General features: G+C 37.8%; 1 protein-coding gene across 39 annotated transcripts in view; it reads right to left on the bottom strand.

The window, feature by feature from the left end:
- Positions 1 to 12,967, bottom strand: part of ZNF438 (zinc finger protein 438) — a 193,770-nt gene that overhangs the window by 85,220 nt on the left and 95,583 nt on the right. For 7 of the 39 annotated variants that reach the window (XR_014261319.1, XR_014261320.1, XR_014261321.1 and 4 more), the window contains exon 1: positions 3,968 to 3,989. The exons of 28 other annotated variants lie outside the window; for them this stretch is intronic. The gene's annotated coding sequence lies outside the window, so the exon portion shown is untranslated. Of the gene's footprint in view, positions 1 to 3,967; positions 5,454 to 12,967 lie in introns of those variants that run through there. 4 more of the 39 variants (XM_082452806.1, XM_082452780.1, XM_082452779.1 and 1 more) reach the window with 2 other exon arrangements.

The raw sequence follows: 12,967 nt of genomic DNA, 5'->3' as shown, positions 1-12,967 counted from the left end.
TTACATACAATGGCACGCACAAATCTTAAGTGGACCATCCATGGGTTCCTACAAACGCATACACCTTGTAACCCCCACCATTAACACACCTCAAAAACAGTGCCTTCATGATCCTTCCCAGTCATTCGTTGCTCCATCCCCTAGAGGCGACCACGCTTCGGATTCTTTTCTCCCACAGACAAATTTTGCTTGTTCTAAAACTTCATAGAAATGGAGAAACACTATGTGTTCTTTTGGATGAGGCTCCTCTCAGTTAGTACGACGAGACTCAGCCATGTTGTTGCTGGGATCAGTGCTGTTTCTTTCTCTCAGAGTAGTACTCTATTTTATGAATACACCAGTCTGTTTATCCATTCTCTTACTGAGACACCTGGGCTGCTTCTAGTTTTTGGCTATTATGAATGAAATCACGTATCCATATGCTATGTACTTCTTGTGAACATCTTAGTTTGTGGACTTATATTTTCATTTTTCTTGGGTAGATACCTAGGAGTAGAATTGCTGGGTCACCAGGTAAGTATATGTTTAGCTTTATAAGGAAACTTCCAAATCTTTTTCCTAAGAGGTTGTACCATTTAACCCTCCCACACAATATGTAAGAGCTCCAGTTGCTCTACATCCTTATTAACATTTGGTGTTACCAACCTATTTAATTTTAGCCATTCTGGTGGGTATCTCACTATCGTTTTAACTTGCATTTCCCTAGTGACTAATGATGCTGAACACAGGCTTACTGGCCATTCAAATACCTTCTGTTGTGGAGTGTTGTTATAAAGTGTCTTTTCAAATCATTTGTCCCCTATCCCCACTTTTTCATTTCTGATTATCTGTGTTTTTGTTATGGAGTTGTATAAATTCATTATCTATGTAGCCCTTTGACAAATACAGGTTTTGTGAGTATTTTCTCCCAGTCTGTGGCTCATTTTTTTGTTTTCTTAATGGTGTCTTTTGATGACCACAAGTTTGTTTTTTTTTTAATTCTGATAAAATCTAAGTTATATATTTTTTTCTTATGGTTATTGCTTTCTACATTTAAATCTTTGCCTACCTCCAAATCATGAAGATATTCTCTGATGTTTTTTTCTAAAAGCCTTATGGTTCTAGCTTTTACATTTAAGTAATATGATCCATCTCAAATTATTCTTTGTGCATGGTGCAAGGTAGGAATTGAGATTTCTTTTTTTCCATATGGATATCCAGTTATTCCAGCACCACTTACTGAAAACCTTTCCTTTCCCCACTTGTTTGCTTTGGGTCTTTGTTGGAAATCCAACGACCATATAACTGTGGGTCTCTTCTGGCCTCTCTATTCGGTTGCATCAATCTGCTTGTTGATCTTTATGGCAGCACTACACTGTCTTGGTTACTGTAGCTTTATGGTTAGGTTATGAAGTCAACTCCTCCAGCTATGATTTTGAGATTGTTTTGGATAGTCTCAGTCTTTTACATTTCCATATAACTTTTAGAATCAGCTTGCCAATTAAAAAAAAAAAAAAGCCTGTGGGATTATGATAGGGATTAAGTTGAATCTATACGTCCATTAGGGGAGAACTGTCATCTAATTGAGTCTTCCAATGCATGAACATGCCATCCTTCTTCATTTATTCAAGTCTGCTTTAATTTTTCTCAATAATGTTTTATTATTTCCAACGTAGAAATTTTTGCGTGACTTTTGTTAATTTTATTCTTAGATGTTGTACTTTTATTAAAAATGGGAAATAGGCATATTATTGATAATCTCAATGCAAAATAGGGCTCCTCCATCATACACACTCTTTTTGGAAATACTAAATACATCAAAATTCTGAGCAATTTTGTTTAATAAACAAATGAATAAACATAGTATGTTCTGAATAGTAAGCAAGACAAAAATTTCTAAAAAATGGGACAAGGACTCCACAACTTGACAGTAAAATAAAGGAATGGATATAATCCAAGAGCATACATGCTGGAAATGGGATCAGGAAGTTTCTTTAATCCACTCACTTTAAGTACATTCTGTGATGGGGCAAGAAGGGGGTTAAATATACGACCACTTCTATCTGGAGCTGCATTGATCTTTTAAGGATGGGACTCTTGGTACCTCACTGTTCCAAAACCAACTCTTTTTTGACTTCTGGCCCACATAATCATAACCAAAGGTTTCAAGAAGAGTAGAGCAAGAAGTATTTAGCTTCGACTTCTGAGCAGATATAACACAAGCCCTTTGTCCTCTGCTAAAGACAGGCCTGTATCCCAAGGCTCGTAGGTTTCCCATGTGGCCTCCTTTCTACTGCAACCTGTTTCACTCCTTTCACCTCACTGTTGTCCTCTTCCTCATTCTCTGCTTCTTCCTGTTATCACTAATTTCATTTTCCATCTTCACTGTCTGATTTTTCAGACGTCTGTATTTACCAGGATCTGGGAGTGAATGGATCAAATCCTTCATCACACATCACATCCAGCCCTAAAAGGCACCATCCCTCCCTTCATCTTTGGCCTCTGCTTGCCTCTTGCTAGCTTCTCTTTTGGTTTCACTTTTTAGAAGTCTTTTCTCCATATGCTTTGCCTTAACTTTCTTCCCATACTCTTCTTGATCAAATGTGCCCTCTTCCTGAAGCCTATCTTTTGCTTTATCAAGGTTGATACTACCATAATCCTCTTCCTTAGTATCCTTCACAATGGATTTCTACATTGGCGGCCACTGATGAACCAACTTCCCTTCATCAGTAGTGTTATTTTCTTATTCACTTAAAGTGTTTCATTACTTTTTTTGTTTCTGCAATTTCCTTGATTTTTTGTGCCTCATCAGTACTAGGAGCAGACTGAGTCTGAGGCCCTTTTGGTTTGACCATCTTCGCTTCCATGTTTCCCCTCATCTGCCTCCCTTCCTCTTCCTCCCTTCCTCTTCCTCCTCTTCTTTATTAATACCATTGGCCAGCTTGTACTCTTCCTCTCCTGCTTCTGGCCTTTTTCTACCTTACTTAACGATGGACATTTTCTCACTGAAATAAGCTCTAAATTATTCCACTTAATCATTGGTGAGGGATAGAGCCTTAAGCTCATTAACAATTCTTTGGTCAGCTGTTTCTACACTTTCTGAAGGAATCTTATCCAAGGAATTGCTTATAGTAAGACCAAGAAATATAGCCTATTTGGGTAAATGTAACTTGTTCAAATCAAATACTCCATCCTTCATCAGATATACTTACATATGTAAGAAACAAAATACCTTTGACCTCTTTCTTTTCATTGTTGATCTTGGGCTAAAGATGACTCCAGTTTTTGTTTTTGTTTTCTAGATGTCCATACATTTTTCTGGATTGATTTTTATTCTTTCATAAGCACTTTCTACTCAAGAAGTTGCTGTACTATCCTTATTTTTCTTCTGAGGGAAGCAAAATTAATAAAGCAGGTCTATATGCTCTGTGAATATGAGTTGGTATCCTCTGGGCAATCAAACTGAAGAACTCAATTCGTGGCCTGAATATCCAACACCCCGGCTATAGTATCAGTAGCAAAGAGCACAGTTCATTCTCTTGCAGATAAACTTATTACAGACTTGCATTTTTCTCATCTGCTGTTGTCAACCACAGAAGTCAAGAATAGAAATACCAGAGTATAGGCAGTAGGAAACTTGGTTTAGGGACCGAACCTCTCGACAACTGGAAAAAAATACAATACTTCTCAAAAAGGAATATAGGATACTTATTTCTTACTTCAGCTCACAACCTATGTAGTTTTGTTCCAAAGGGACAGGGATGTTATATTTTACTTTTCTCACCAACTCAAACATATTCAGAGATTTTCAAGCTCAAGCACACAAGGTACAAGGTCTTTTACAGATCTGACTTGTTTTGCCTAGAAGAAAGCAAAGTCAATGTTTTTTAGAAAGATTTTTTCTTTTTTTTTTTTTTTTGATAACAGCATTCATAGTGTCAGCAAAGGTCCATGCCTAAGATTCTATTCTACTTCATCATGAACTAACCTTTGGAGACTGGTATCATGAACACTTATTGTTTCATCCTTGAGTTCAACAGTCAAACCTGTATGCAAACAAGTATAATATATTTATGTGGTTGATCTTCTCAAACATCTTGTCTCAGGTCTTTCCATCAATGATGAGATTGCTGAAAAGCCATGATTCTTTCCTAATTCTCAGAAAAGACCTGAGAAATAGATAAGTTCTCTCATAGAAAGTATTATCAGGACCCAGAGTCTGTCTGTCAAAGTCTATTAAGAACGATAAAAAGCTTCCAGTACTGGGATAAGGAAAATCAAAGTCTTGCCAGATCCTGTTCTGGCAGCTCCAAGTACATCTTTACCCTGCAAAGCCAGGATTAAAAAAAATCTGTTCTCTATTATTGCCTCCATAAAGGCCCAAAGGAATCATTTTTGAAAATTCTTTAAGTTCAAAACTATTTGCTGGTTGACTTATACTTGAAGGATTGTTTAAACAGATACAAAAATCTCTAAGTTACCTATTCTTTTCTTCAAAATCTTTTAAGTATATTCCATTTTCTTGCATTGATTGACATCTGAGGCCAACATAATTTCCCCCCTTATAAAAAAAACTCAACCTATTTGCCTGGTTCCCCAAAGGAATCGTTCTTTACCTCTGAGGTCCAGCACTTTTACTAGGCACAGACACACAGTATGCCCCTTTAATATGCAGATTCTAGTTGTCTTTTATTTCAGAAAAGCTTAATCTCTAAATATCGGATTTACTTCATTAGTTTCGGTGTCTTGTTGTATCTACAATTGTATATATGATGGACCTGTTCTGCCTGTCTTCTGTATCAGCGGTCCACAAATTGAGGTACATTTAGAGCTATATGAAGACTAAGAGATACGTCGGCACAGGTCGTTTAAAGGCAATCAAATTCCAGATCCTCAACCTCCATCCTTCCTATGACTGATCTCTTCCGGAATGTACCCGAAGCTAAGGTACCATGCCAGCCTCTTCTCATTCCCTCTTCCCCTCCTTCACAATCACTCTTTTCCCACTTTACAAAAGAAATGCATACCACTCACAAATCCTGGCTAGTGCATTGCCTTGGAATATAAAAACCCTCCAGGAAGCCAAACCTGTAAATCCTCCTTTAATCAAAGCACTACAATAAGGATTTGTTCACTCCCCACCATACATATAACTTACGTATTTTATTAAGAAATGGAGTATGTGGGCCCATGTTAGTAAATTACAAAATCAGATACATAGTAGAATGAAGCAGTAGTGAGAATGTTTTTACTTAAGGACATTACCTTCCAAAACCCTTATTATTGTAAAAGATACAACCCAACTCTGGGAGACTTTAGGGAGTGCAAAGCAAAGAAATCTTGAAGGCAGCAGCATCACGGTATCCAGGCAACACGTGGCAAGGCTCTGTGCCTTATCTATTTGTCTGTGTTAGAATTAGAATTCAGCTGTGTGATGGTTGTCATGGAAACGTACATTAACATATTTATTTGAGCTGAAAAATCAAGTCGGATTTTTACTGACAGAAGGAAGTCTGACTTGGAAGATAAGTTTAAAGTTGATGACTAAGCTTTGTCAATTAGATTAAATGGCAACCATTTTCCCTAAATTGAGTGATGTACACTATAGCTGCAAGGTTTTGATAAAAATACGTTTCAAACATATGTTAAGACAAAATATTCCTCTAAAAACTCATTGTATGTTGGTAAGTATATATTAAAATTAATAATGTTTCTAAATAACACTTTCTAAGCATATTGGGTTAAACAAGGTGCCTCTCAGTAAAAGAGTAATAAATATAACAGTTATTTGATAAATCTTAGTTAAGCCTTTTTAATAAACTTTCCCAAACTGAGAAAGTGATAATAAATCCCTTTCAAAGTCAGATGGTTTCCAATTCTTTGCTTTCCACAAATGATTGAGTAATTGAGTTGTTGGTAGATAGATCATTAAACTAATTTATAGATCGCTTTTTGATTTCTGGCACATAACTCAGAAGGATGAGAAAAGTTAATAACTGATGCAGTTCTGGCATACTGTAAACACTGATATTTTAAACCCAAAGGCGTTACATCATCTTTCAAATGTCTGTCAGACTTGGCTCCCTTCTCACATCTCTAATCCCTATGACCTCACTCTTTTTCTGTATCATCTCTTTTCCCTTCCACGCCTTCCAATTTTGCTTTCACTCCTTTGGTAGTTTTGTTTTTTTCCTTCAACTGTTTTTTCCTGGGTTCTGCTTCTAATTTTATAATTAAACCTAATTATAATTACTAATTTATAACTGATAATTTCACCATTTCCCATTTTGCGTGTGATATGACATAGGAATCCAACAGTATGCTCTTTCATATAAGCAATCTCTTGCCCCAACTTGATACATTGAAAAACCTACCCGTCCCTTCCCCCAGTGGTTTACAATACCAGTTTTGTTATAAATCTAGGTTCCATATATAGATGGATCTGTTTCTGAATTCTCTATTCTTTCCATTGGCCGATTTGTATATCTTTATACCATACACTGGCTTAATTATTATAATTTTACATTAAGTCACAATATAGGTAGGAAAGACACTTTGTCTTCACTTTGTCTTTGTAATTCTTGGACCACTCCTCTACCATGTTAAGTTCAAAATTATAATGTTAAGCATCACCAAAATAACAACGATAAAGATGAATAATAATACTACTAGTAGTAGTAATGTTAAAAACCCCCAAATTTGTTAGGAATTTGATTCTAGGTGCATTGAGAGAATTAATATCTTTGCAACATTAAGTTTTCCAATCCATTAATACTGTGTTTGTCTCCATTTAATTGGACTGTAGCTAATGTCTTTTGATAAAAGTTTATAACTTTCTCAATAAAGGCTGTAGACATTATTTGTTAGATTTATTCAAATGCTTCTTACATTGTGCCTCTACTGTAAATTGTATATTTTTTAAATTGCATTTTCTACAGTAACTCCGCTGTGGAGAAACCTGGCGACACCAAGTGATGAAGGTTAACATCGCCAGTGATGTCATGTTGATTGGATGTGACATAATCATGAGAAAACATCAGACAAACCCAAATTGAGGTCCATTCCACAAAGGATCTGACCATTACTCTTCAAAGCGTCAGGTTCCAGAAAGAAAAGAACAAGAAATTGCTGCAATTTGGAGTAGACTAAAGAGATAACAGCTACCTGGGTTTGACCCTGAAACAGAAAAAGGACATCAGTAGAAAAACTGGGAAAATCTGAATAAAGCCACAGTTCAGTTAATATTATTGTATCAATGTTAATTTCTTAGTTTGAGAAGATATACCATGGCTATGTAGGATGTTAATTATTTCAAAATAAAATGTTTTTAAAAAATTACATCCTCTGTTTTGTTTCTGTTTTTGCTGGTCCATAGAAATGCAATTGGCTTTTCCACACAGACTTTGTATCCAAAAACCTTGCTCAACTCTCTAGTTAATGCTAAGAATTTAGCTGCAGAGTTCTGGAAAATTTCTACATAGACATTTATATCATTTGCCAATAGTCACAGTTTTTTTCTTCCTTTCCATTCCTACACTTTTTTATTTTTATTTTTTTAGGTTTTTCTCCCCTATTTTACTCTGCCGGCTAGGATCTCTGGTACAATATTGATTAGAAATGGTGATATCATGGACCCTTATCTTTTAAGGGTTAAATTATATCTGCTAATAGCCAGAGATAATTTTAATTTCATCAGAATAATCTAAGGAAACTAAATTGCTTTTGCCTTGAACATTTCTATCATAGAGATAGCAATACCCTTTTAAAAAATTTTCCAATGTTAAAATGTTTATTTGAAAAGCATAAAAGAATACACAACACAGAGAAAAAGAAGTAATGTGAAGACAAAAAAGCAAAGCAGTATGGTATTATGTTATTAAAAGAAAATAAAAGCTGTGACATTAACCTTGTAGACAACTAACATCTTCCAAACTTTGCTTTCCTGCCTCATGGTGTGGAGCTGTCACTGAGAAGTAGTGTCAAGCCAGAGTCCACATTTCCAAACCCTCCTCCCTTGCACCAGATGTGGTCTTGTGCAGAGCCGTCCCCAAAAGAATGGGGCTGAGTGTCAGATCTCAGGTTGAGGCTTTCCAGAAGCGGGTGAGGTAGCTTCCTGCTCCTTCCCCAGCTACTGGAGGACTCAAAGGCCCAGGTTAACGAAAGTAAGTTACCGACTGATGGAGGACGCCTTCAGTGTACTGCTCATTAACTAGGTTGAAGCTGTTACGTTTTTTGTGGTCCACTTACTATAGCACTTAGCTTTCCCCAACTAACATAAAAAATGGTATCTTTAAGTGGGGTGCAGACCAAACAAAAAAAATCTAAAATATATGACAACTGCTTAGGAGCCCGGCAGCAGGAAAGGGAGAGACCGAGTAAAGGATAGAAGGACAGTCATGTCACACAGTCACAAAACTTTTAATACAAGTACTGCTTGTGAAAAGGGATCCATGGTGATAGAAGCCGAAAAGTGGCTGTCTCCAGGGGGCTAACTGGAAAGCGGCCTCCGTCTGGAGAAATGCAGATGCTCTACATCGTAGTCTTGGTGGCGGCCTACATGGTGTGTACGACTGTCAAGCTCACTGAACCGAAAGCTGTGTGTTTGCTCTATGTAAATTACACCTCAATGCTTGAAAACGAATGAGATAGCTTCAGAGCTATGTAGCTCTAACTAAGTGTTAACTAAGTGTCTAACTAAGCCTATAGGGAAAAAGAGATGGAAAACAATATCAGAATAACATTATTACTTGCCGCATTTATTGAGAATTTACAAGAAAGAAATCTGCACAGGCAAGAACTGACAGGTTTGAGAGCAGAACTGAAAGGGAGCAGAGAATCCAAAAATCTGGAGGCTCGCAGGGTTAGAAAATCTGACCGCTTCCGGATTTTACACAGTAAGAGAGAAGACTGAAAAAGGCTTTGAGCAAAAATGGCCTGTTAGGTTTTCTAAGGTGAACAGAGGGAAGTCAGCCTTGCTGCTGATCAGGCTGAGTAGGTGAACTTCCCAGGAAGCCTATTTCAAATGGCCATCCAAGGGCCCCCATAAATTGAGAGAGGGAGGAATAGGAGAAAGGAAGCAAAGGAATAAATTAGGCGTGGGACTTCCCGGAATGCTTTTTTGGCTACAGCGACCATACACAATTTACTGTCCAACCCGGGACAGTTTTGAGAGTGAAAGAGGGCATTATCACTTAACCTGCACGAGGAATATAAACTGAGACTGTCCCTGACAGATGGGACACGTAATCCCTCCGTCTGGCATATGGAGTCAACTACAAGGAGGTAGAGCAGAAGCCAGCTAAGTTTCTGAGGGAATAACATTGCCAGCCCCCCAACCCCCAAGCCTTGCCTCTAAGCCTCCAGCTGACTCCTAAAACAATGCTCTAACCACCAAAACTGCATGATCATAAAGTAGGAAACAAAGGTTACACAGCCTCCAAGGCGGGAATATTCCCCCAATGTCCATATAAGTGTGACCTTGGAGGAAGATGGGCAAAGAAGAACTTTCCAGAAGACATTCAGGTCCTAGGGAATAATGAACAATGGAGCTCCTTCTAGAGAGCAGGGCCAGAGTCTAAGCAAGGGACAGCTTCTACCCCAGGCAACAGTTCTTCCAAATGTTTCTTGCCATTCCATTTTTTTGGGTCACTGTCAGTATTCCTAATTCTAAATGTTCCCTCAGCTTCAGAAAATTAAACACAAACTTGTAAGTTGCAACTTGGGCCTAATGAATAAATTATGGACACTACACACAACGTGATGGTGGTGAGAATAAACCCAAAGAGTCTTTTACAAAGATCACTCACTGAACTGCCTGACAGGAGGCCATGTTTCTCCTCCAACCCTCACTGTTAACTGTATGACCCTGGATAAATCATGATTTCTCCGGACTTCAGTTCCTTCATTTGTAAAATGAATAAGAGGATGCCTTCCAGTTCTAATTCAAAATTCTCGACCTTGCTGAGCCAAAAGAACTACAAAAATCCTCCACAAAATGTCATTACCTGGAGAATCCATAAGAGACTGGGTCTGGTTTTACAGCAAAAGCAACTCAGCACAATTCTAAAAAGTTATATTGGCAAGAAGAATCCTGGCACTTTTTCATTTCTTGACTTTTCTATGTTACTTTGTTCTCATTATAGTACATTAAGGAATAAAATATAACCATTTTTAAGTGGAAAAAGACACTTGCCTTCCATTTCATTAGGCTTTCGAAACTAGTCCAAAAAGAGGAGGGAGCTGCACTGCACTTAAAATTTCAATTCTTTTGTAATGTTCACAACCTAAAATTTTGAATGTTTTAAAAACCAAAATGCTATTTGGAGAAGATTTTTAATCCAAAAATACCATAATAATACATTTTATTAGTTATATAGTCAAAAATAATATTCATCAAATCCTAAAAATATTATTTTTTCAAATAATTAAAATTTGAAAAAAGTGTTTGCTAAATTTCAACTTTTGATGCCTCTAATTTCTGGAAGAAATTAGCACTCAGGACTCTGTCTTCTACACTGATAAAAGATAAGACAAAAACTAATATTCTACACTGATACTTTGTTACTCATAATTAATATAGTTTTTATACATGTATAAAAATAAGAGCCAAACATATTTGAAAAGTAGGACCCAAACTTTGTCACTTCAAATCACAATATGTTGTTGGGAATTCCCTGGCGGTCCAGTGGTTAGGACTCAGAGCTTTCACTGCCAGTCAGGTTCGGTCCCTGGTCGGGGAACTAAGATCCCACAAGCCATGTGGCATGGCCAAAAAAAAAAAAAAAAAAAGATATCACAGTATGTTGGGACAAAAAAAAAAAAAAAAAGACAAGTATTTTACAGGTCCTGCTACCACATACCCTAGTATCATCAGTGAGTTTCTAAATCAGTCATATTTATTATCACTGACTATAAAACTATGGACCAGATGTTGGGCTATCACACAAAACCAAGAAATATCAACTCCACAGTACCTTGAAAAAAGATCACTCAATTACCTGTTGAGTGAATTAGTGAATCAAAAAATACATAAAATATTTATGTATTTATGGTGCAAAAAAGCACCATAAAATATCCTAAATCTCTGAAACACAAATTTGCAGGTGTACCTCAGATTATATAAAAAATTTAAATAAGTTTAAATAATGGAAAATTTGTAAGTGGAATATTTTATATGTGCTAAGGAAACTAGAGATATTTGACAGTAACTAACTCTCAGGTAAAAGAAGAAATGCTTTTTAATGACAAAAATTATCCCTTAAGAGAATATTTCACAATTTATGTTTCTATATCAGTACTGATGTTGAGAAGTCCCTTGTTTGTTCTTATCCAAAAACACTTTGTATATGACAATTTTTCTTCTCTGGAAACTTTACCATTTATCTTTTCTTTCTGTTCTAGGAAAGTGCCTTGTATTATTTCTTCGATAATTCTCTCCAAATTTTCTCTTGTATTAGTGAGTGACAGAATCTTCTGGACTGTGTCTCTAATTATTTCTTCTTCAAATTTATTTTTCAATCCCTCTAAGGAATTGATTTCAGCCATCACATTTCTAATTTTTGTGAGTTACTTCTTGTTCTTTAATTTTCCTCTCCTTTAATTCTCCTTCTTAAAAAGGATTCTGCTATGCAAAATTTTCTCACATTTTCAGAGATAGTAATTATAGTTTGTTTCTTAAGTTCCCTGCTGTTTTGTCTCCTCAGAGTTCTTTATTTCTGTTTGCTTTATCTCTGCTTTCATATGCGAGGCATTCCCAAATATCTGTTGATCCTAGGCTGACTCTCCCTATTTAAGTGTAAATTATTAGTAAAGCAAGACGGCAGCTCTGCCTGTGGGCTGAGCTTGTTGAAGGTCAGTTTCACTGAATAGCAAGTGGGCTTTCCCTGTGGGGCACCCCTATAGGAAGTTCCCCTGGGACCGGTCAGGGTCTCTGCAGAATCCTCCAGCACCTGACTGGGGACTTAGAAGTTTGGCTCCTGACGCTCTAAGAGCAGGGCGGATGTTTACTTAACCCCGCCCTCTACTGCTCCCGTGTCCCTGAGCCTCGATTCTCTGAAGTTTCAACTTCTCCAGAGAATAAACCTTCCACTGCCTGGGCTGTTGGGAAGGTAGTTATCTGGCTGGGGTGAGACAAGGGTCCGAGTGTCCAACTGGTCCTTTCATAGACTTTCAACTGGTGGTCTGTTTCTAACCCGATGCTTTAGCTCCTCCTCCAGCCTAACCTGAGACCTCCTAAGGTTCTACAAGGCAAAACCGCTTCCTGTCATGTTACTCTCCCCTGTGGGAGCTTAGGTGTTCACTGTCCTCGGCTAAGTCACAGGGTCATATAACTTCTGTGTTCATATTTGTGGATCAGAGTTACTAATGTCACCTACGTTTTATCAAAGATAGAGGTGGAATTTTTTTTTTCTTAGTTCCTTTGTTTTGGATGGATTTTGTAATAGGAGAAGGCAGAAAGTTCTCTATTTGCCACCTTAAGATCAGAACTTACAGTCTCTACCTGATTTCACACACCATTTGTAACGCTTTGAGGCCACTGCAGCTCTGGTCTGCTGAGCACACACTCCCACCGCCCTTCTCTGAATTCCTTGGGAGAAAGCCTCTCTCGCTCCTCGAGACCCCGGGGGGCTTCCGGTCCCTGGGCCACACCTCTTCACTGCAGCACGGGGACTCATGCCCTCCGCTGGGCCTCAGGGATGACTCATCACACAGGGGTCAAGGAGGGTTGATTCGCATCTTCTCTAAGGCAGGCGGCAAGGGGTTTAGCCCCACAAGTTCTCTTTCTGTTGGGACTGCTCAGCTGGGAAGACGACAGTCTCAAGCTGCTGCCGGTCATCTCACTGATCACATGCTGTCTGGAGAATGACGAATAAAGAAACCAGCAGAGCTGAAAAAGAGTCCAGATGAGATCATCCGAGTTCCTGGCTGCAGCCATGCCTGACGCCAGATGTACCTCTGGAAACCATAGTTATATAAACAATTAAGTTCC

This window comes from Balaenoptera physalus (genome assembly GCF_965194825.1).
Source record: "Balaenoptera physalus genome assembly, chromosome: 2".
NCBI lineage: Eukaryota > Metazoa > Chordata > Mammalia > Artiodactyla > Balaenopteridae > Balaenoptera > Balaenoptera physalus.
Note: the sequence above shows the minus strand (reverse complement) of the source record. Positions and strands in the feature narration are given on the sequence as shown.